Source organism: Macaca mulatta, chromosome 3 (assembly GCF_049350105.2).
Source record: "Macaca mulatta isolate MMU2019108-1 chromosome 3, T2T-MMU8v2.0, whole genome shotgun sequence".
NCBI classification, from domain to species: domain Eukaryota; kingdom Metazoa; phylum Chordata; class Mammalia; order Primates; family Cercopithecidae; genus Macaca; species Macaca mulatta.
In genome coordinates, this window is record NC_133408.1 from 130,960,175 (window position 1) to 130,983,004 (window position 22,830).

The following is a 22,830-nucleotide window of genomic DNA, read 5'->3' on the forward strand; positions in this document are numbered from 1 at the left end:
ATGCTTGTTGGCTGGGCACGGTGGCTTACACCTGTAATTTCATCACTTTGGGAGGCTGAGGTGGGCGGATTACTTGAAGCCAGGAGTTCCAGACCAGCCTGGCCAACATGGCAAAACCACGTCTCTACTAAACTTACAAAAATTAGCTGATTTTGGTGGCATATGCCTCTAATCTCAGCTACTCAGGAGACTGAGGCAAGAAAATTGCTGGAACCCAAGAGGCAGAGGTTACTATCTGGCCCTTTACAGGAAAACTTTGCTGACCCCCCTGCTATAGAGGTAGGTACTAAGGTCTCCATAGCTGCCCTGACACTTTCCCAGATTCTGAGAATTAATGAGTAGACCAGATAATCCTTACATTGAAGTGTTAATAACTTGTCCGATATACAGAATGGCTTTTCACTTCTGTGCTGAAGATTGGAAAGGAGAAAAACCACTGTTAGAAATTTTTGGTGGAGGACGGGAGACATTACAAGGAAAAGCATCTTCTTCCCCAGTACAAACTGCCAGATGCTAGAGCATCATACTTTACCATGCTTACCCCGATGTATACCCAGGCCTGCCGCTGCCAAAAAAAAGAGTGGTAATAAAACAGAAGCCCTAGCATTTCTCTAGCCTAAACAAGGAACTCCTTGATATTCTCTGTGAGAGTTCCACTAAATTCTCTGTAAGTGAGCCCAGCACCAACTCTCCCTGCAGCTGCACAGCCAGACATCTGGGCCAGAACTGATGGCATAATTAGGTCTCAAACCAGGTGTAAGTGCAATCAGAGTGGTAAATACGTGACCGCATCCTTGGTGAACCTTGTGCTCCTCCCTACACCAAAAAGAGGCATGCTGATTGTATGGGTTTCTCGAAAAGATTTCATTACATAAGGGTAATTGTCACAAGTCAAAGAATGTACAGGGTCATCCACACTGTAGAAGTTACATTTTACTGGAACTTGCCATAAATTGACAGAGGAAGAGATCCCAGGCAGAAGGATAAAAGAGATCAAAATAGAGTTCCTCAAATGAGGACAGAGAGGAAGGTACCTAGGGGCTCAGAAGGGAGGCTGTGCTTCTCAGAGATTCTGGGTCACTTGCTATGACACGTAGTTCAATGTTCAGGATTCTCATATAGAAGACTCCAGAGAGTCTTCTCTCTAGTAATAGCCTGACAAATCACATTTCATTTTCTCAAAGGAGGGGTCAGGTAATCACTTTGCCTCTAGCTCTAATATAATTGCACGGACAGGTCGGGGGTAGCACTAGCGTGACATCAGATGGCCTTAGCCTGAATCTCATCTTCACCACCTATTAGCTGCCTCATTTTTCTGCACTGTAAAAAAGTGGTACCTATTTATACTATTGTTTATTAATAATGAAGATAATTCAAGTAAAAGTGTTTACCACTGAGATAGGCAAGATTAACCAGTATGAAAGCCACTATAGAAGACATTGCTAATGCTCTGGCTAATGCCCATCCCTCCCCATACTTTATTTGAAAACAGATGCCTAAGAATGCTCAGAGTCAGTACCCAGTTCCAAGCAAAACAGCATGATCTGTTTAGACCAATTCTGACTCCTCTATTCGCCACTCTCCCAAACTCCCTTGCAGTTGGGGCTTGCAGGTGCCCCATTTCTATCCAATGACATCTTTAGCAGAAAGTTCTTGGTTATGAGGGGAGGGAGGGAGGTACGAAGGGTAGTTCTGGGTAAGCTTTTGTTTTCCCAGGCAGAAGGAAACAGACAAAGAGGTAACAAACATGAGGAAAAGGCCACAAGAATCTCAGAGTCAAAGTGCTGACACCCCTGAGCCACTGAACCAATACTCTAGATTCCCTAGGTTGTGAGAAAAGTAAAACTCTATCTGTTGTGCATTATCTTCCTTTCAGCCATTTTTAAAAATGGATTAGACCAAATACAAATATCAAATTGTACTGATGAAAAATTATTTTTAATTTTCCTAGAAATTTGCTAGTCATCACTATGGGAATGGGAAAATAAAAAAAGTGAAAATGTCCACTAGTTTCCTCACCTCAACGTACACCCAAGCAAGTGTGTGTTTAGGATCCCCTTCTCTCCTGCCCTGCTAGAAACTTACAACGCCATGAGAGGGAGTCCTGGCTGCCACAGGGAGCACATTTTCCCTTAAGGCTACAGGGATACAGACACAGGACAATAAAAAGTAGCTAACACTTTTTGAGTGCTTACTGTATGCCAGAGACTGTTCTAAAAGTATTACAAAATTGACCCATTTAATACAATCTTCTATCCACTGATATGGGTACTATTATGAACTCCATTTTACAAAACTGTGTTTAGAAACTTAAAAGTCACAGAAAAGTTAAGTTACTTGCCTAAGCTCACACAGCTAGAAAGTGCCTAGGATTCAAACTCGAGCACTGAGTCTATGAATTTAAGCACTACACATTAGTTCCTCTCCCTCTAAGAAGAATGGCAACAGGCCCAAGTTCAGCAAGATAAGGAGTTAAAATTGACCTGGAACATTGATCTGGCAAACCTTTTGAAAATCCCAATCTCAAATTTTGCCAAGTCATCTGTTTCTCTAGCTCTTAGAAGTATCTACCATGTGAGGAAATAGGTCAGTTGATTTAGAAAGATAAACAATCTAAATGCCTACAAACAAATAGAGAGTAGATGTTTAACTTTAAAAAGAATGATAAAGAGACCCATTCAAGGGGAGAGAAATGTATGGAGAGATAAAGATATAAAAGTAGCAGTCTAGAATTTAGAAGTTTTAGAACATTTATTCCTGTCAGTACCAGCTCTCTTGGCTGTCAGGATATGTGTTTACTGTCATATTTTCCTCCAAATATTGAGTTAAAATGTGCCCACAGCAAGCATTCTAGCACCTAACCAGGGAAACTACCCATCTATCTACTTAAGCAACAGTCTAGAAATAGCCTAGAATTACAGCAATCTTAAGTTCATCTGATCTTACACAAACCTATTATTGGCCGGGTGCTGTGGCTCACACCTGCAATCCCAGCACTTTGGGAGCCCAAGGGTTGTGGGTAGGGGGCAGATCACTTGAGGCCAGGAGTTCAAGACCAGCCTGGCCAACATGGTGAAACCCCATCTCTACCAAAAATACAAAAATTAGGCAGGCGTGGTGACACGCGCCTGTAGTCCCAGCTACTTGGGAGGCTGAGGCAGGAGAATCATTTGAACCCAGGAGGGGGAGGCTGCAGTGAGCTGAGATCGTGCCACTGCACTCCAGTCTGGATAACAGATTGAGACTGTCTAAAAAAAAAAAAGAAAAAGAAAAAACTTATTGGGGGACAAACATACATTAGTGTGAGCTAAGTTGTCCTGTTTGGGGTGAATAACAGGGTTAAATAAGACAATTTTAAAATTCCCTTTTCATATGGTACCTGAAGTAAATTATGTAAAATTTCATTTTAAGAGAAATAAATGGCTTAAGTAATCAGTAAAAGTACCTTTTGTTTCTAGTGGCCCTTGGTAACCATTGCAGTATTTCTAATGGAGACCAAATTCATGTTTGTTTGCATGCTCATCTGTTCAAGATATAAACTATTGAGTTCTTGCAATGTGACAGACGCTGTGTAAAATCATTAACAAAGAAAGAGATGTGCCTCATATTCCTTCTATTTCTTCCTAGAGCCCTTAGGAGTAGAAAATAACTTGTATGCTGGTACATTAATGTGTCTTCTATTTGCCTGTACCCATGAAACAGAACCATGAATTCTCTCATAATCATAATAGCGGCAGAGTTAACTCTTCCAGAGAGGGTCTGTTTGAAAAGTAATTAGCATTTGAATTGAGAAATGATTGATGACTTGAAGACAATAAAGTGTTTATTTATTTATTTTTTATTTTTTTGGTTTTAAGGAGAGGAGAGTTTAATAGGCAAGAAGGAAGGCAGAAGACAGAAGGAAGAAGCTTCCCTGTACAGAGAGGGAGAGGGGCTCCAGAACCAAAAGAGGAAGTCCTCACCTGCCACAGATACCAGCTAGGTATATATGCAGAGGCTGGAGGAGGCAATGTCTGATTTGCATAGGGCTCAGGGGGTTGGTTTGATCAGGCATGTCATTGACATAGCCACGAAAAAGCTGGTTCTCCCACTCTAGCCTTTTAATATGCAAATGTAGGGCGCCCTGGATGTTCTACACACATGGAGATATGTGTGGAGATATGTCGAGAGTCAGGTAGGCAACCTTTGATATGCAAATGCAGGCCATTAGAAACTGGGTCCACCCAACACGGGATTCCCATGGCCTTCATGCCCTTGCCTGACAATGAAGTGTTTAATGCAGGGACTCCAAAAAGAGAAGATTGACTTTTAAAATCATTTGATAAATGCCTGGAGGATTCACCTAACTGATTTCATTCTTTCTTGCTTTAAAACACATATTCCTATCCAGGCGATTCCCTCTCCAAGGGGACATACAGTGCCCCTCTCAGGAAAGTAGCAACTTGGAATATAATCTGGCATGCCTAAGGTCTTTGAGGAACAGGGATGCTTATTTCCTCTGCCTTCCTTGGCTGCCTACATGGATACCTAAGTGTCTTCCCTTTAGGATAGACTGTCCTCTGATGTACATGCTGAAGAGTCATCTTTCTTGACGTAGGCCAGAGGCATTGATGTGCAGCAGGTTTCTTTAGTCATCAACTATGACCTTCCGACCAACAGGGAAAACTATATCCACAGAATTGGTTGAAGTGGATGGTTTGGCCATAAGGGTGTGGCTATCAACATGGTGACAGAAGAAGATAAGAGGACCCTTTGAGACACAGAGACCTTCTACAACACCTCCATTGAGGAAATTCCCCTTAATGTTGTTGACTTCATCTGAGGGGCTGTCCTGCTACCTAGCCCCAGCCAGCGTTCAATGTTGGGGGGCTGAGGAGCAGCAGGAGGCACGAGGGAAGGGAGCCAAGGGATGGACATCTTGTCTTTTTTTCTTTGAATAAATGTCACTTTTTGAAGCAAAAGAAGGAACCGTGAACATTTTAGATACCCTTTTCGTTGGGGTAGGCCCCAGGTGCTGGCTTTTCTCCCAAAAAACCCTAACCCATTTCCCTAACCTAGTAACCTCCAGATCCCAGAGGCTCTCTTCACCTCAGCTGAGCTCCTTTGAAAGTGATTCAAGGGACTATGTAACTCAGCCTCACTTGCTGGACCAAATCTAGAGGGAGAACCCCTAAAACCCCAGAGTGAGTTTCCCTAGAGGATTGTCCCCAGGTGGGGGGAAGCTGGGGAGAGAAAATAGTAGCCATTTTTTACATTGTTTTCTATAGTATCTATTGATTCAGGAAACAAACAAAAAATTCTGAATAAAATGACTTGGAAGCTGAAAAAAAAAAGAAAAAAAAGAAAACTACCTATTCCTTCTTTTATTCCCTAGGATCCTCAGAACTGTCTACTGCCTTCAAGGACACACACGCACATACACATACACACACACACACACACACACACACAAGGACTATCATCAACCACCCTAATCCTGTTCCCAAAAAACACAAATTTAGAGTATTAAAAATTGTTTTCTCTCCACACACACACCAAAAACAAGTCCACTGGATTAATGTCATCACTAAATTACCTGTTCATTGGGTGATAACTGTTCTGGAGAAAATTGTCTGCGTGTATTTTATTTATCACCTTTAAGGAACCCAGCAGCCTACTGAATTTCAGCTCCTTTTTAAGGAAGCAAAACAGGTTCTGTCATCCAAAGCATAAGAGTCCACATTAGGGTTATATTTTTTATTTCAATGTTTATTGTAGATACAGGGAGTATATTGCAGATTTGTTACATGGGAACATTTTGTAATGCTGAGGTTTGGAGTATGAATCCTGTAACACAGGTAGTGAGCATAGTATCCAATAGGTAGTTTTTTAACCCACCTCCTCTAGACTCTCTAGTAGTCCACAGTGTCTATTGTTCACCAGGGTTATTTTCTAAGGTGAAAAAAACCCATAACTCCTACTATTAAAAAAACAAATTTATGTCAATAAATCAGGTAAAAATAGACCAATTAAATTCAGATCCCTGTTGTTTCTCGACATCAAGAAAAGAAAAAGAGTCTAGGATCATGAAGAGCATAATTACCTCTTAATTCTGGAAGAATGACACTGAATAAGACATGAAGAGACTATGTGACAAGTTGGAACACAGCTTTATCTCCAGTTTGGGGATGTTTCCTTCATTGAAGCCTTGTGACTATTAACTTTATCTAAAGCCTTATAAGCAGGCATTATTTCCTGACAGCATAACGTAAAGTATTTTTCATACTGACTCAGTGGAAGTCTCCAAATCTCACGGAAATGAAGGGGCGATTTAGAAAGAAAACTACAGGTGGTAACGTGGTTCACCTCTCCTCCGGATTCAAAACCATTACTTTGTGTTCAGGTTTTCAAGCCCTTGGCAGAGCCGCTTGCCAGAAACCCTCAACAGAGCGGAAGAGAAGCAAAACTGTCAGCTGCAATGGCAGGCCACAGCAGATGAATAACATATTTCCAGATTAATTGAGTAAGAACATTTGGCCATGTGTGTCAGATTTATTTTATTGTATGATTTGCAGGCAAATAATGAAGACTGAGTTCTTAATTATAAGATTTGCATTCCTTCACTCTATTGTAAAAACTCATACAAGAGCTGTCTTTTCCTACATTGATATAAGAGTTTAAATACATGGTGGAAAAAAAGATGGGCTGGCAAACCACAGGCTTTCCTATCTAGTATTTTTAAGGATTCAGTTCCTCCTCAAGTTACTAAAAGCCCTCAATGACAAATTTCATCTCCTGGCCTCACAATTCTAGATATTCTATTTTCTGTACTACAGACGGGCAAGAAAACGTGGTGTACTTTTTCATATATGAAGAAATCCATGTCATCATGGCTTAAGATATGCCCTGTGAGCCATTTCACAGTGCAGATTTTAGTTTGAGCTAACCCCCAAGTATAACTGATTTAGTAAGTGTGAGATTTGAGAGCAGACTACAAACTGCAGCCCCAAATTACAGGACTGTAAATGAAACTAATGGGTTCAAAGCTAGAAAGAACTCAGGCTGCTAACTTCAAAAGCCCTTTGATGCAACATGCTGAGCAGTTGCCTAAACTTCCAACTACCAGCTCTGACTTTTTGCAGGACAAGCTACAGTTTTATATAAAGTCATGGGATAGACTAATTGTGATAGGCCAAAGCATAGGGTTGACTACTGCCAATCTCTTACAACAACACAACAGAAGAGAACACGGGTTGTTCCTGGCCAGAGGATTGGAGAGAGGCCCTTACCCAAGAATGTTCTTGTGGATAGAAGTTGGAGTTTGTAAATAGGCTCCATTTCAAACTTCAGCCACTGCTCAAATAAGAAGGTTGAGTAGAAAGTAAGAATTCGTATTTTTTAAAGTGACTGAAAGAGAAGATTTAAACATCGGTTTCAGTGGTTTTCAAACATACATGCTACAGAATCACGTGGAGTAATCATCAAAACACAAATGCTGGAGCCCACTCAGATTAAGAGGCCCAAGTTGAGACCCAACACTGCACATGTCTAAGTTCCAGGAGACACTGATGCTGCTGGTCTGGGCATCACACTCTGAGAGCCATTCATCTACACCAGGGTTTCTCCTTTTCAATATGACTGACATTTCAGGACAGATAATTCTTTGTTGTGGGGGACTGTCCTGCGCATTGTTGGATGTTTAACAGCACCTATGGCCTCTATGCATTGGAGGCCAGTAGGAACACAGCCCCACATATGACAACTAAATATCATGCCTCTGCAGAAAACGCCACTCCCCTCCACTCCCAAATGTTCTGCAAGGAGAATATTGCCCACTGAGAACCACTGATCTACACAGATAATAAAAGAATATCATTTTATTGCTGAATTCAACTTTTTCTAATTTTTAAAAAGTGAAGAGGTTTGCCTTGGTCTTATTTTAATTTTTTTTAAAATCTATTTAGTATTTGGTAACTGTAAATATTCCTCTTTTGTTTAAAGGTCAGATAGAAATATGGGGCAAATTCTTCAGACTAAGAAAATAAGATTCATGTCTCAGTTCTGATTTATTAGGCAACAAGGACATAAAGCAACCTTTGGCTAGCCATTCTATGACATTTGATCTTCCCTAAATATCAGATATTTGTGATTGAGATGTGTTCTGCAAAGCGCTTTCAGATTCAAATATTTTACTCACCTTCCTAGAATAATCAATGCAGAATAGATTTCAGAGTCACCTTAAACAAAGAAAATAATGCTTAACATAACCATGACAAAAAAAAGAAGGAATTAACATACTCTGGCTAAAAAAATCCCAGAGTGAAAAAATAATTAACATAGACAGGTGAAACACCTCAGGAAGGAGGTGATGCCCTGACACTAAAATCAAATAATAGGCAACAGTTCATACACCAATATTTTATTCAAAAAATAAATCAAGTGTGAGCATACACCTTTGGGACAGAGACACTACTGAACACATTAAAAAAGAAACCCCAACCAACTGCCTCAGGAAATGCGAAGTGTAAATATTTCTCCTTTAAAGTTCATGTGAATGCTGTTAATTTAATACGAAATTTAACATTAAAGATTTAAAAGATTCATGTTTTTAAAAAGGGGCACAGAAAATCATTCTAGCAGTCCATAGGCCAACAGCAGGCAAGATCTTCCATTAATCTCTCTATTCTTTCCAGCACAAATTTCTGTTTCTGTTTGTTAGAAAGAACCAACGAGGGTTTTTATTACTGGAGGAATTTAACATACAAATTATGGTAAAAAGTAGCAGGAACTCCATTTCTAGTTCAATATCTTCCCAAGCATTACTTTTTTTTTTTCTTTACCGCAGAGCACTCCTATTCTGTAGATTTGCTATATTTTCCAGTATTTGTTCAGTCTGTTTAGTGTAAATCAACGTGTGCAAGCCACACATGGAAAATCCCTGTAACATTAAAAAGCAAATATAATCAAGCCAAGGTTTCAACACATGCCCTAAAGCCTTAAGATGTGCCCCTAAACTAGTTTTGTGACCTTTTATAGAGGAGAATTTTGGAGCGAGATTTACTTTTGTTTCCTACATATACAGATTGGCCACAAGGCCCAAAAAGAATGTTACAGTAGAGCAATGAGGACTATGCAGAGAAATGTGTCAGACTTTTGAGAAAGAATAAGAGGACAGTGAATCAATGGACCTAAATGAGACTTGGACTTAGACACCAGCCCTGCCCCACCATCCCCCAGATCACATTCCAATGATACAGGATTGAAAGTCAAAACTTACTCACATTTATGGCTCAAAATAATTGTTATCGGCCAGGTGTGGTGGCTCACGCCTGTAATCCCAGCACTTTGGGAGGCTGAGGCGGGCAGATCACGAGGTCAGGAGATTGAGACCATCCTGGCTAACACTGTGAAACCCCGTCTCTACTAAAAATACAAAAATTAACAGGGCAAGTTGGTGGCAGCCTGTAGTCCCACCTACTCCGGAGGCTGAGGCAGGAGAATGGTGTGAACCTGGGAGGCAGAGCTTGCACTGAGCTGAGATGGTGACATTGCACTCCAGCCTGGGCAACAGAGTGAGACTCTATCTCAAAAAAAAAAAAAAGATAAATAAATAAAATCAGGCCTCTGTGTTAGTGTGCACCTCTTCAAACTGCAAAAGGACATTTTATACATGCTATGCAATTGAATTATTTTTAAACATCTCACTTTATTTCAAAAACATCAAGAATCCTAACAGTTTTTTTTTTTTTTAAATCAGACATACCTGGAATTGAGGGGATCCTAGCAGCTGCCAGGTCCCTATACTTTTTCACAGGAAGAATAGACTATCTGCTGGATGCAGTGGTTCATGCCTGTAATCCCAGCACTTTGGGAGACTGAGGCAGGTGTATCACTTGATGTCAGGAGTTCCAGACCAGCCTGGCCAACATGGTGAAACCCCATCTCTACTAAAAATACAAAAATTAGTCAGGCGTGGTGGTGGGTGCATGTAATCGCAGCTCCTCCACAGGCTGAGGCAGGAGATTGCTTGAGCCCAGAAGACCGAGGTTGCAGTGAGTGGAGATCATGCCACCGTACTCCAGCCTGGATGACAAAGCAAGACCCCTGCTCCAAAAAACAAAAACAAACAAACAGACTATCTATTTGCAACACTACTGTGTAAGTTTCCTCACACCTACCAATTCTCCAACTGTCTAGAAACTAACTGGGTGTCCTACAATTCAATTCAATCTTGATATTAGCTACCTGGAGCTAGTGTGAGACTACACAGGTTTAAGGACTTAGCCCAACAAGAGTGCCCCCACTTCAGATGCTAGTCACAATATCGGGTCCCCAGGTTTCCACACTTCCATACTTCCTTCTGACTTGGCTACACATTGGAGATTCCCATGAACCACCCACTTGGGGCTCAGTGTTTTTGCTCAAACAGCTCACAGAACTCAGAAAAATTGTTTACTTACTATTAGCAGTTTTTTAATAAAAGATACAACTCAGGAACAGCCAAATGAATAAGGTGCAGAGGACAATGTTTGGGAGTGGAAGGCAAGGTGGTGCAGAGCTTCCATGCCCTCTCCTAGAATGCCATCACCCTCCCAGAACCTCCATGTGTTCACCAATCTAGAAGCTCTCTGGACTCCACTGTTTAGTAGTTTTCATGGAGGTTTCATTACGTAGGCATGATTGATTACATGATTCACCACTGGTGACTGAACTCAATCTGTGGTTGCTCTCCTTACCCCAGAGGTCAGGAGGTCATGCTAGAAGTTCCAACCATCTAATTACATGGTCTTTCTGGTGACTAGCTCCTATCCTGGTCACCAGAAAGAAACTATCTAGAGACCCCAGCCACCAGTCATTTCATCAACCCACAAAAGATACTCCAATTGTGTGCCATGAACGAGGGACAAAGACCAAATATATATTTTGCATTGTATCACAACTACTTACTAGAGGGTAATGTGAGAACTATAGAATTTACCTCCAAATTACATATGCACCATATCCAACAAGTCCCATGTTCAGAATATTGTTTTAATACATTTTTGTTTTTGAGTGTCTTCCATGGAATGAAACTCTGTGGACTGTTAGTAGATATTAAGTTTAAAAAGTAAAACAAAATAAAGTTCCATTTTCAAATGGGATTAATCTCTGGAATAAACTAATTAAAAAATATTTACTGTACAAGTGCTCAGACTTTTAATATCTTACTGTCTCTAAGACCCTTTGAAATAAATATACATATATGATACATATATATATGTATAATGTAAAATTTACCAAAATCATAAGACTCCATTTGTAACCAACGACACATCTTGAGAGAGTAGACATCAGTAGAACACAGCTTGGGAAATACTGAAGGGCATGCCTTTCATTGCATTTTATATTTTAATACCATAGTTACTTTTAGGACTAAGAATTATGATAGCGCATGTAGCAGTCAGTAATATTACCCATAACCCTCTTCTCTTTTCCACATGGAATTTCATCTCTGGACTTATTCTGATATTCCTGGGTGTACAAGATTAGTGCTGAAGAAAGTGGGAATTTTGTCTGTGTAAGGTTTTCTGGATTGGACCCAGGGGTTTTTAACTGCTTTAGTCAATTACTTGTTCCTTAAAGCCTGGGGTATCACACCCAAATTGTTTAATTGAGTTGAAAAAGTTTATTTACAGTATTTTCCACATAACTGACTTTTTCAGCCAACTGATTTGCATAGAGTACAACATTGCTAATTTATACTAATGACTAAGAGAACACTGGAGATTACAAATTTAAGAATTAGCAAGTACTATAAGTGAAAGCATGCAATTAAAAGCAATTAGAGCTGTCTCACCACAAAAGGGACTTGATTAGTCCATGCTAATTATTTATGGTACTGATTTATAATATGCTATCTTTATTTTGTGATGAAACGTCCATAATGTGACATTTTATTATCATCCTACAAGAAAGATGGACAAAGCTGTCAGAGAGTTGGTAAAGCTTGTCAGCTTTTCTGATGGATCCCTTTGTTCGCTCAGCGCTTACTGTACTCTGCTCCTGCTCTGTGCGAAGTACCACCTTCAAGCACAATTTTAATGACTATTTTCTAATACTATAAGACTAATAGATTTCACCGGCACCTAGAAAGCACTGAAAATAGTAAGAAAAAGACAGAAAAAAATACATCAATAAGTCCATCACCTAGAGATGACCACTGCTAAGATTTTCTGTGCTTACTTCCAATATTTTCTTATACATATATGTAAAGAAAATGTGATGAATGTAAATATGTTTGCATAATTGAGATTTTTTATTTTCAATTTTGTATTATGATTTTTCACTTAGCTGTTGATGAAAGCATACCAAATTATATCCATAATTATTACTGCCTATTTAAAGCATATCCTAAATTTATGTATTTATGTCCAGTTAATACTCAGAAATCAGCAGTTTAGTTGCTACTACATGTTTTAAATAAATCAAAGTCAATAGTCTAAACTGGTTTTGCACCATTAGAGGTGGTTATTTGTATATTTTTCTGAATAGCTGAAAATAACTCATTTTGGAAGATGAGACAAACTCAATTTAAACCTGGTATTAGTCATACTTGCTATTGGAGTGTTACCTTCCGGTACAGGCAGCAGCAACTTCAGGCAAACAGGAACAAGTACTAGCTTAATCTGTATTTATCCTTATAATGAAATGCAGCTTCCTCAGTCATTGAGTTGCATTACAATTTCCATAATCAATTTCAGCCCACTTCAATTTTGAGGAACTTCAATTAGAAGTTCCAGGAAAAATAATTTTTATTTTCATTGTCACTATTTCTCTTTCATAGGTGAAGCAATTGTAGCACTGAATGGGTAGATGATTTTTATAGGGCTTTGGAGAAATCTAATTTCTTAGCATTCCTAAGGGTTTTTTAATGCTAGATCTCCTACACACTCCCTCAAATGAAGACAAAAGCTGTGCCTTAAGGAAACAGATGTGGTACAGTCATTCTCAACTGAAGCCATGGCTACCACATGAGAATAATTGGCATTAATTAATGCATCTAACAGCTTTAAGCTGACTATGCATTTGCACAACTCCCCTAAAAGCTTCCTGACAGGATCCTCTGAAGTGTACTAACAGTCTCTTAGAAGTCCCTCAGAAGCCCTTTAGCAGTCTTAATAGAAATATTTTGCCCAGTACTAGGAAGGCATATAACGTTTAAGCCAGCTCTTTAGTAGTTCTGGAATCCACAAGTCTCATCTCTTCTAAGGTCAGTTCTACAAAACACCTAATGCCTGCTCACAGCAGATTCTCAATAAGTATTCATAATCACATATTCTTAGTAGAAATTTAAATAGCTACTGCGTTATATTCATCTCCAGAATTGATGATTCATGATCCTTTTATTGATATTCCCTGGAAAGTTCCTATCGTCTTATAACATCCGTTGCAAATCTGAAGCATTCAGAGTTTGTAAAAGAGAAGCTAGAAGCCCTTTGTTCCATTTCTTCCAGTTTACAAATTAATCTTTTTAGTGTACAATCATGCATTGAGGCAAGTTAAATTTCTTTGTGATACCCAGGGAATGATATAATATAAGTTAATGCAGATGATTCTTGCCTAGGAAAAAAAAACAAACAAACAACACCCTTAGTGGTCCTGCTCTGTTCCTGCCCTGGGCTAGGAACTTTACACATAGTATGTCACTTGAGCCTCACAATGGCTTACAGTTGAAGGAAAGAGAAGCCTGGAGAAGTCCAAGATCTGACCTGATCCTACATCTTCCTGACTTCAAGTTTGTGTTGTTTCCACCTCAACATGAATTATTTAACAATCATTGCATCCTCCAATAGATTTCCAGTGCCCCAGTATATGCTATGTGGTCATTAGTTCCAAGCTGGCCACAGAGGAGACCCAGCTGGTTCCCTTGCCCTCTACTAAGTATATTCTAGAACTCATGTCACTTTAGAAAACCATAAAGTCTACAGAAAGTCTGGAGCTTTGCTCCTCTATTTATTCATGTATCAGGTAAGATACTAAAGACATGAGTTATGTCACCAACATGGCACAAGTATGCATATGTAACAAACCTGCACGTTATGCACATGTACCCTAGAACTTAAAGTATAATAATAATAATAAAAAAAGACATGGGTTAAAGGATACAAATAGACACTTTTCAAAAGAAGACATCTATGCAGCCAACAGACACGTGAAAAAATGCTAATCATCACTGATCATCAGAAAAATGCAAATCAAAACCACAATGAGATACCATCTCACACCAGTTAGAATGGCAATCATTAAAAAGTCAGGAGACAACAGATGCTGCAGAGGATGTGGAGAAACAGGAACACTTTTACATTGTTGGTGGGACTGTAAATTAGTTCAACCATTGTGGAAGACAGTGTGGTGATTCTTCAAGGATCTAGAACTAGAATTACCATTGACCCAGCAATCCCATTACTGGGTATATACCCAAAGGATTATAAATCATGCTACTATAAAGACACACACACACGTATGTTTATTGCGGCACTATTCACAATAACAAAGACTTGGAACCAACCCAAATGTCCATCAATAACAGACTGGATTAAGAAAATGTGGCATATATACACCATGGAATACTACACAGCCATAAAAAAGGATGAGTTCATGTCCTTTGCAGGGACATGGATGAAGCTGGAAACCATCATTCTAAGCAAACTATCACAAGGACAGAAAACCAAACACCACATGTTCTCACTCATAGGTGGGAATTGAACAATGAGATCACTTGGACACAGGGTGGGGAACATCACACACTGGGGCCTGTCAGGGGTGGGAGCCTGGGGGAGGGATAGCATTAGGAGAAATACCTAATGTAAATGATGAGTTGATGAGTGCAACAAACCAACAAGGCACATGTATACCTATGTATCAAACCTGCACATTGTGCACATGTACCCTAGAACTTAAAGTATAATTTTAAAAAATAAAATTAAAAAAAAAAAACATGGGTTACTTTTGTAAAATCTTAGGAAAAGAGAATTTTGGAGTCCTCCAAATAAAATCTGAGCCTGAGAAGTTGGAAAGATGGATTTGCTATCACCTACAAAGCGGGGAGCAGAGCTTATTAAGAGGGGATCAGGAATTCTGTTTTAGATGTATTAAATTTGAAATGTCTATTAGACATCTAAGTAGAAAATAATTAAGCAGTCAAAAGTATCACTTTCAAATTAATAAGAGAGGTCTGATAGGGTGATGTAAATTTGGGAGTCCTTCTTGGTTGGCTTGTTCATTGAAACAAGATTGCATGAGATGGAGTGAATGCAGATGAAGAAGGCATCCAAGGACTGATGGGAATACCACGTTAAGAGGTCTGAAAATGAGGAGGGATCAGCAAAGGCACCTGAGAAAGAATAACCAGTGATATAAAAGAAAAGCAGAGAATATAGTGTCCTGGAAGCCAAGGGTAGAAGTTTACTAAGAAGAAGGGAGAGATCAGTGTGTCAACTGCTGCAGAATTATGTAAGATGTGAAATGAGAATTCACCACTGAATTTAGCAACAAGGAAGACACTGTTGACACAGACATGAGAAGTCTGAGTGTAATAGTGGGGATAAAAGTCACACATTTGAATACTGATGGGAATGACCCAGTAGACCAGTTAAAACCAACCAACCAACCAACAGAAACCCTAATGATGTCAGAAAGTAGAATTGCTAAATGAGTCACCTTGAGAAAGTGAAAGAGGATGGGATTTGGTGGCTCAGATAGGGGTATAGATCACCTGTGGTCACAGGTAAGGAGGAAGAGTATGTGGGTATAGATGCTGGAAGGCTTTAAAAGTAGATATCATGAGAGGCTATGGAAACCCTCTTCCAATGTTTCAATTTCCCCTGTGAAAATGGAGGTAGGGAAGAATGTGTTGAAGATTAGGGAGGAGCAAAGAGTGAAGTAATTATCAAGTAGAGCAGAATAGTGAATGAATTGTCAAGGTTTGTCAATTCATGGCAAACATGAATAAGGTATGATTATCAGTGGAGCATTTAGAGTCCAACTGAGGTTCAAGGTCATAAATTCAGAGACTAGTCAGTGTGATTATTTTTCTTAAGCCACATGGGTACTGGCCTGGAGAAGTTAGTTATACTTAACCTGAGTTGTGGTTTGGGAAAAAGAGTATGACGAAGGGCAAAAGAGAGGCTACAGCTTCTGGTCATGGAGGTTAAGCTGGGCATGGGGATAGTAAAAATGGCAGATCACTGGCTGATTAATTCCTCCTCTATAACAGATTCTGAGTAGGAGTCCCAAGGTGGCGTCTGTTACATTCTTGAATAGTGGCAGGTGATCCTGTACATTCAGGCCCCTAACCCAAAACAGTGAAGGCTTGGACAGAGTCAGCAAGAGCCAAATGAGTGGATTTTTTAGTCTCTGCCTGTGATTCATTGGGTGAATTTACTCAAATCACATTGTTCCTATGTACCTTTTTTTTCTCTCATCCACAATTTAGAGAAAATATCTTCCTCATGTGCTTCTGAAAGGTTAATAAAAACATGGGTAAAAAAAAAATCCTTGAGAAAGGATTTTGCATTATACTAAAGATGCATTATACTAAATTTTATTTAAAATGCTTTTATATTAGCATTGTTTGCCGAAGTGTGTTCCCCTCGTAGTTTACACCAAAATACATTTATCTTTCTTACCTGGATAAATGAATCTTATTCTTGACATCAATTGTTTCCATTGCCCTTCTTTTAAATTTCTTTCATTTTTGCCACTTTAACATCTTGCTGATGTTAGTTGAGATGCCAAAACTGAATTTAGTATAGATATACAAGTTTCCTGACAGATTTATTTTATTAAAATAAAAACAAGAGAATGGGGACTAGTGTTTTTGAGACTCTACTATGTGGCAGATGCTACACATTTAATATTTGATTTAATCTTCAAAACAATGCTATGAGTTTATTATTATTATCAGCCTCATTTTACAATGATAAAACTAAGTTTAGAGAGATTATGTAATTTGTCCCAGTACACATAGATTGTAACTGGTAAGCTTAGATTTGAACACAGTTGTGCATGATTCCAAATTACATGCTCTTAGATGTCATTCCATTATATTTCAATAAAACGGATTAAAACCAACGTTGTCTCATTTTTAAAAACATGTTCCCAAAATGTAGACATTGTGAAATCTGAAGAAACTCTACTACAGCCCTCAGGGAAGCTTAAATTCTTATATTCTTTATATTCCCACACAGCATGAATTCTGATACCATCTTTCCCACCTCACCTGTATCACCCATGTCCCTACCCCAGGAGAAGTGGAGAAAAGGGAAATACTCACAGAAAAGAAATTCAAAACATTTCTCACTATAGGTGACATGGGAAGCTACAAGATTATTTGGTCGTGAGCTGCACTCAGGAAAGTCAATGCAGAGTTTGGTAAAGCTATTCTCGCCAGCAGTTGGCACTGAGTGCTTAGGGAAGGTCTGTTAACTGACTGAAGGGACCCGTCACATTGGCGAAAAAGGGGAGGGGAAACACGGGTTCAACCTGTGTGAGTGAGCCGGAATGCTTCCAGGAACTGAATTCTACTGTGGTTTTGTTTCCATTGGTGTTTCTAAAGGGTGCTTTATGTCTTTTCATTTAAGGGTTCTGTATGAAAAAAACTCATAAATAAGAGAAGGGGGCAATGTCACCTTCAGAGCCAGCAAGTTTCCCAAATACCTGCAGCCAAATTGTGAAGTGTTTTTAGTTGCTAGAAGCCTAGAATTAAGGCTCGTGGTGGGGAGCTAGCCAAATATAGTATTTCACAGTAATATTTTAACAGTGCAACTATTTCTTGAAAATCAGAACTCTTTTCCTGAAGCAAAGAACCTCTCCTAGTGAAAACATGCATATATCTGTAAATTCCTAAACATTTTGCCCTGGAAATAATATCATTATGTATTTATAACAAAGTGCATTTAAAACAGAATCTATTTGAATGAAGCAGAAGCCCTGACATAGAAGAGAACCACGGCTTTTTGAATTCCTTTTATCAGGAATCAAAGTAACAGAAAAATTGAAAGAATTCAGACTGTCAGGTTGCCACAGTTACAATGATTTTATAGAACTAGAGTTACCTTAGGAAAATTAGTATGGTAAAATGATTATTTTACTATAGTCCCCCTCTATGCTAAGAGAATATATTTTCTTTCTTGATAGAAAATTTTTTTATTATACTTCAAATTCTGGGTTACACGTGCAGAACGTGCAGTTTTGTTACATAGATATACACATGTATACACATGCCATGGTGGTTTGCTGCACCCATCAATCCATCACCTACATTAGGCATTTCTCCTAACGTTATCCATCCCCTAACCCCCTAACCCGACAGGCCCTGGTGTGTGATGCTTCCCTCCCTGTGTCCATGTGTTCTCACTGTTCAGCTCCCACTTATGAGTGAGAACATGTGGTGTTTGGTTTTCTGATCTTGTGATAGTTTGCTGAGAATGACTGTTTCCAGATTCATCCATGTCCCTGAAAAGGACATGAACTCATTGTTTTTTATGGCTGCATAGTATTCCATGGAGTATATGTGTCACATTTTATTAATCCAGTTGGGTTGGTTCCAAGTCTTTGCTATTGTGAATAGTGCCGCAATAAACATATATGTGCATGTGTCTTTATAGTAGCATGATTTATAACCCTTTGGTATATACCTAGTAATGGGATTGCTGGGTCAAATGGTATTTCTAGTTCTAGATGCTAGAAATACCTAGCAAATTAGCCCACAGCTCTTCAAAAGATAGAGCAGATGGGGCAAGTGAGTGTTTAAAGTCCCATCCTGCTTAACTGCTCCTACTCGTGGATAATTATCTGCCATCCCACAGCCCAGCCACAGTATCTATCTCTTCTGAAATAACATGTGGACCCACCGTGTCAGCAAACTCACACCCTGTAATGTTCTCATCAACCAAGTAGGCCATTTTACTCAATCCGCGGTGGAAGAGAGAGAACCCTGGTTTAAGCCCAACCACATCCTTCTAATTATCAAACTTTGAGAAAACCTCTAGTGAAAAATAAATGTTCTCGGTTCAGAACTACTATCTCCTCATTCTTACTGACTGCAAGGGTGCTTCTCTCAGAATTTGTGCTCTAAGCAGAGAAGCATCTTTTCAGCACATCCTTGAATTAAATCAGCACATCAGTGCAAGCAGCCCAGGGAGCCATGAGCCACCACTTTGCCATCCTCATCACATTTTCCCCCAAATACATCCCCAGTGAGGCTCCAGAGCCCCCACAAAATTGTTTTTGCAGTCAGTGTACAGTGCAAATTGGAATTCCTATCATTAAAAAGGAAGACATTCATTTATTAACAGTTTCTCTGCATCTGAGGCCCCATTCCATGGGAGATGTCTCTTATCTTAAGGGAAAACAGTGTTAACTTAGAAACACCAAAGACAGTTTTCTGAGTCCAGTGGCAAATCTCAGTTTACACTATGTGTAGCCACAGACTTGGCTCATTTGCTCTAGGCAAAGCATTCTGGAGGCAGGAGTAACTTACTTGCTCCTTTCCATACCATAACAATCTGGTGTATGGTTTATTCCTAAGGTTTATAGCCAAATGTATAGTTGAGTATGGTAAGGAATGATGAGGTCTGAAATTGTAGCAAAAACCCAGCCTCCTCTCATTATTCCAGTCACTCATGAGTTGAAGGTTTCCAGTGGTGCTTTGTTGACTGGTGTGTGATACTGTTTATTTTCTAAAAAGGCATAGTACAGTTGTTTTTTACCTAGTGAAAAGATGGTGTAAAGCTATCTTGTATCACTGTCAAGAGACTTAAATAATTTAAGAGACTTTTATTCATAATCAAACAGCAGTTCATATAAAAGATGGAAGCATTCTACCAAAGACTATAAAGGCTGGGGAAAAAATGGTATTTCCAAAGGCTTGGATGACTTTGAGTATGAATACCCACTAGAGGGAAAGTAGGAAAGTACTAAGATTACAGTAGGGTAGGGAAAGAAGAGAAAGAACATTCAAGAAAGTAAACTGTTGGATGAAATCCAAACCTTTAATCCCTGAACTCAAAGAGAAAAAAACAAAACTTTAACATCACTCGGCAATGACTACTCCAGCCAACATGGATGTGACACTCATGGACTTTGAATAAAATCCAATTGTCTGCTGGGAAGATTGGATAATGGCAAAGAAATACTCTGAAGGAAATGGGCAGCTGGAATAGGATAGTGATTCTCTAGAACTAAAGAAAAACTTCCCTGACTTCCTAAAAAGAAAAATATAGCACACAATAAGCACACAATGGATGTGCAGCTAGAGAAAGGGGGTATACAAAAAGCTCAGAACTGCATGTCAGATTATTTTACCAGTATTTTGTGGCTTTCTTGTAGCTCACTGTTCTCAGGGCAGCAAACGCAGGGCAAGGCATTTTACAGATAGATGATAATGGCTTTCAGTGTTTCTCAAATTGGCTCAAAGCCCATACTGTGTAAATTGCTAAAAGCCCATATGTAATTCTGAACCTCTTGCAGGCTGAGACTCTGTGTGCTGGTAATAATTACATAGACTGGGATAATTAACTTCTGACATGAAAAGGGATGAAGGTAAGAGATGAAAATGCAGACCATAACAACTTTTACTTAAAGCAAGGGCACAAATTGACAAAAACCCTGGGGCATTCACTTGGAAAAATTTACTCTAGTCTATGCCTCTAATGTTTTCCTATAAGAATAAGAAGAAATTTCTCCCTGCTCACATGATTATTCTTTTCTGATATTTATGGGTTTTACAGCCTATTCCATTTTAATTTACATATACTTCATGCATTCTTGAGTAAATTGGTGCAACATCAAAGGAGGACAATATGACAATATTTATCAAAATTTTAGTGAATACACTATTTGACTCAGCAAATTCACTGTCACTCATTTGAAATGACTCATGGAAAAGTCATGTTTAATAGTAAGAGTGAGAAAACAATACAAACAGCCTAGCCCTGTCAATATTAAGATTCCTAAGAGAAGACATAGGCCCAAGGCACACAGCGCATTCAGCGCGTGAACACTCCCACAGGAAAAGAATTGACCTCAGCCTGCAATAAGCAAAGCAGCTGAAACTGAGTCCCCTGCATAACACATGTGAGTATTGAAGAGCTGTCGCTTCCACAAAAAAAAAAGAATTAGAAAAGCCTGGGGAAAGGCCGAGAAAGTTTGCCATCTGTCCGAGGCTCTCAGCAAGGATAAAAATAAACTCACGAGACATCAAATCTAGGGCACTCAGGGTCTCAATCTACACTAATCACAGGGTAAGGGTCCTAAAGAGAAGAAATTAAGATAGATCTATTTACAACCATTAAAAACAGTAAGGCTCTCACAGTGAGGATATCCATTTTATAAAACTGCACTGGTACCTTCCAAATCCATAAAAATTAAAAAATTAAAAAGAATAGTCAGGAAAACACTGAACAAAAATCAAAAGAGAGATTACTACTACCAGTTAATCCTTGATATTTTGTGCTTGGGTGGTTTTCTATCTTTCCCTTACGGTACTATATCTATAGCGCCAGATTAAAATTTCTATCGCCTATACTTTATGTAGGTGAATGGTTTAGTGTATGTTGGTTTGATATTAGTATTGATTATGCTTAGGGCTAGTGTTAGCTCAAGGCAATCGAGTGGTGTTATTAAAACAATTTATTGTATATTAATAATCATATCGGTGTTTTAATGGGACATGAACAGACCAGTGATGTAGAAAAGAAAATCCAGAAATTGACCCAGATCCTCAAAATTCACAATATGATATAATAAAGACAGAGTTTCACACCAGTGGGGGGAAGTAGACTAATCAAGAAGTGAAATCATGTTAGGACAATGTAATGGCCATGTGATTCTTACTTATTGCATGCCTGTATCAGAATATCTCGTGTACCCTATAAATATATACACCATGTACCCACAAAAATTAAGAATAAAAATTTTTAAAAAATAACTTTCAATTGATATCAGAGACAAAGAATAACCTATTTAATACAAAGCTTTTATGGTAAGGAAAATAACAACTCAATATAATGGTCAATAGATATGAACAGAGTTCACATTAATACAATAGCTCTCAAACACATGAAAAGATGCTCAGTTCACTTAAAGTAAAAGAAAATTAAGACAGAAATATGCTGAGAAAATTTTTCCATCTATTGGATTGACCAGATTTCAAAAGTTTGATCACACCATGGTTAATTGGCTAGGAAAACAGATAGTCCATGCATTCTCTTTTGTTGTATTTTAAATTTACGTATAATTCATGTATTCTTGAGTAAATTGGTGCAATATCAGAGGAGGACAATATGACAATATTTATAAATATTTTAGTAAATACACTATTTGACTCAGCAAATTCACTGTCACTCATTTGAAATGACTCATGGAAAAGTCATGTTTAATAGCAAGAGCGAGAAAACAATACAAACATCCATCAATAGGGGCTAGTTAAGTAAATTACAACACATGTGCAACAGAATACTATGCACCAGAAAAAAATAAGCAAAGGAAATTTCCATGTACTACTATAGATACATCCCCAAGCTATATGGTAATGTGAAAAAATCGAGGTACAGATAGTGAATAAATATGCCACCTTTGGAGTATCAAGGGTAAGAGAAGATAAAAATCTACTGAAATATTAATATTTGCCTGCACATACATAAACAAACTCTGGAAATAGACAAAATAACTAAAAAGCAGTAGTTAACTCTGAGGGGAGATGTCAAAGATAGAAGAGTGAATTTTACTCTTCTATAATATGGTATAGAAGTGCCTATGTCTTCTATAATATGGTATAGAAATATACTTATATTTACCATATACTTCCTG

The 22,830-nt window shown here is 38.7% G+C and overlaps 1 non-coding gene across 1 annotated transcript; it reads left to right on the plus strand.

Moving 5' to 3' along the window:
* Positions 1-4,384: 4,384 nt before the first annotated feature.
* Positions 4,385-4,523, plus strand: LOC114677225 (small nucleolar RNA SNORA67). Its single transcript, XR_003728516.2, has one exon. It is a non-coding gene; the product is annotated as a small nucleolar RNA SNORA67 (small nucleolar RNA).
* The last annotated feature ends 18,307 nt before the right edge of the window (positions 4,524-22,830 follow it).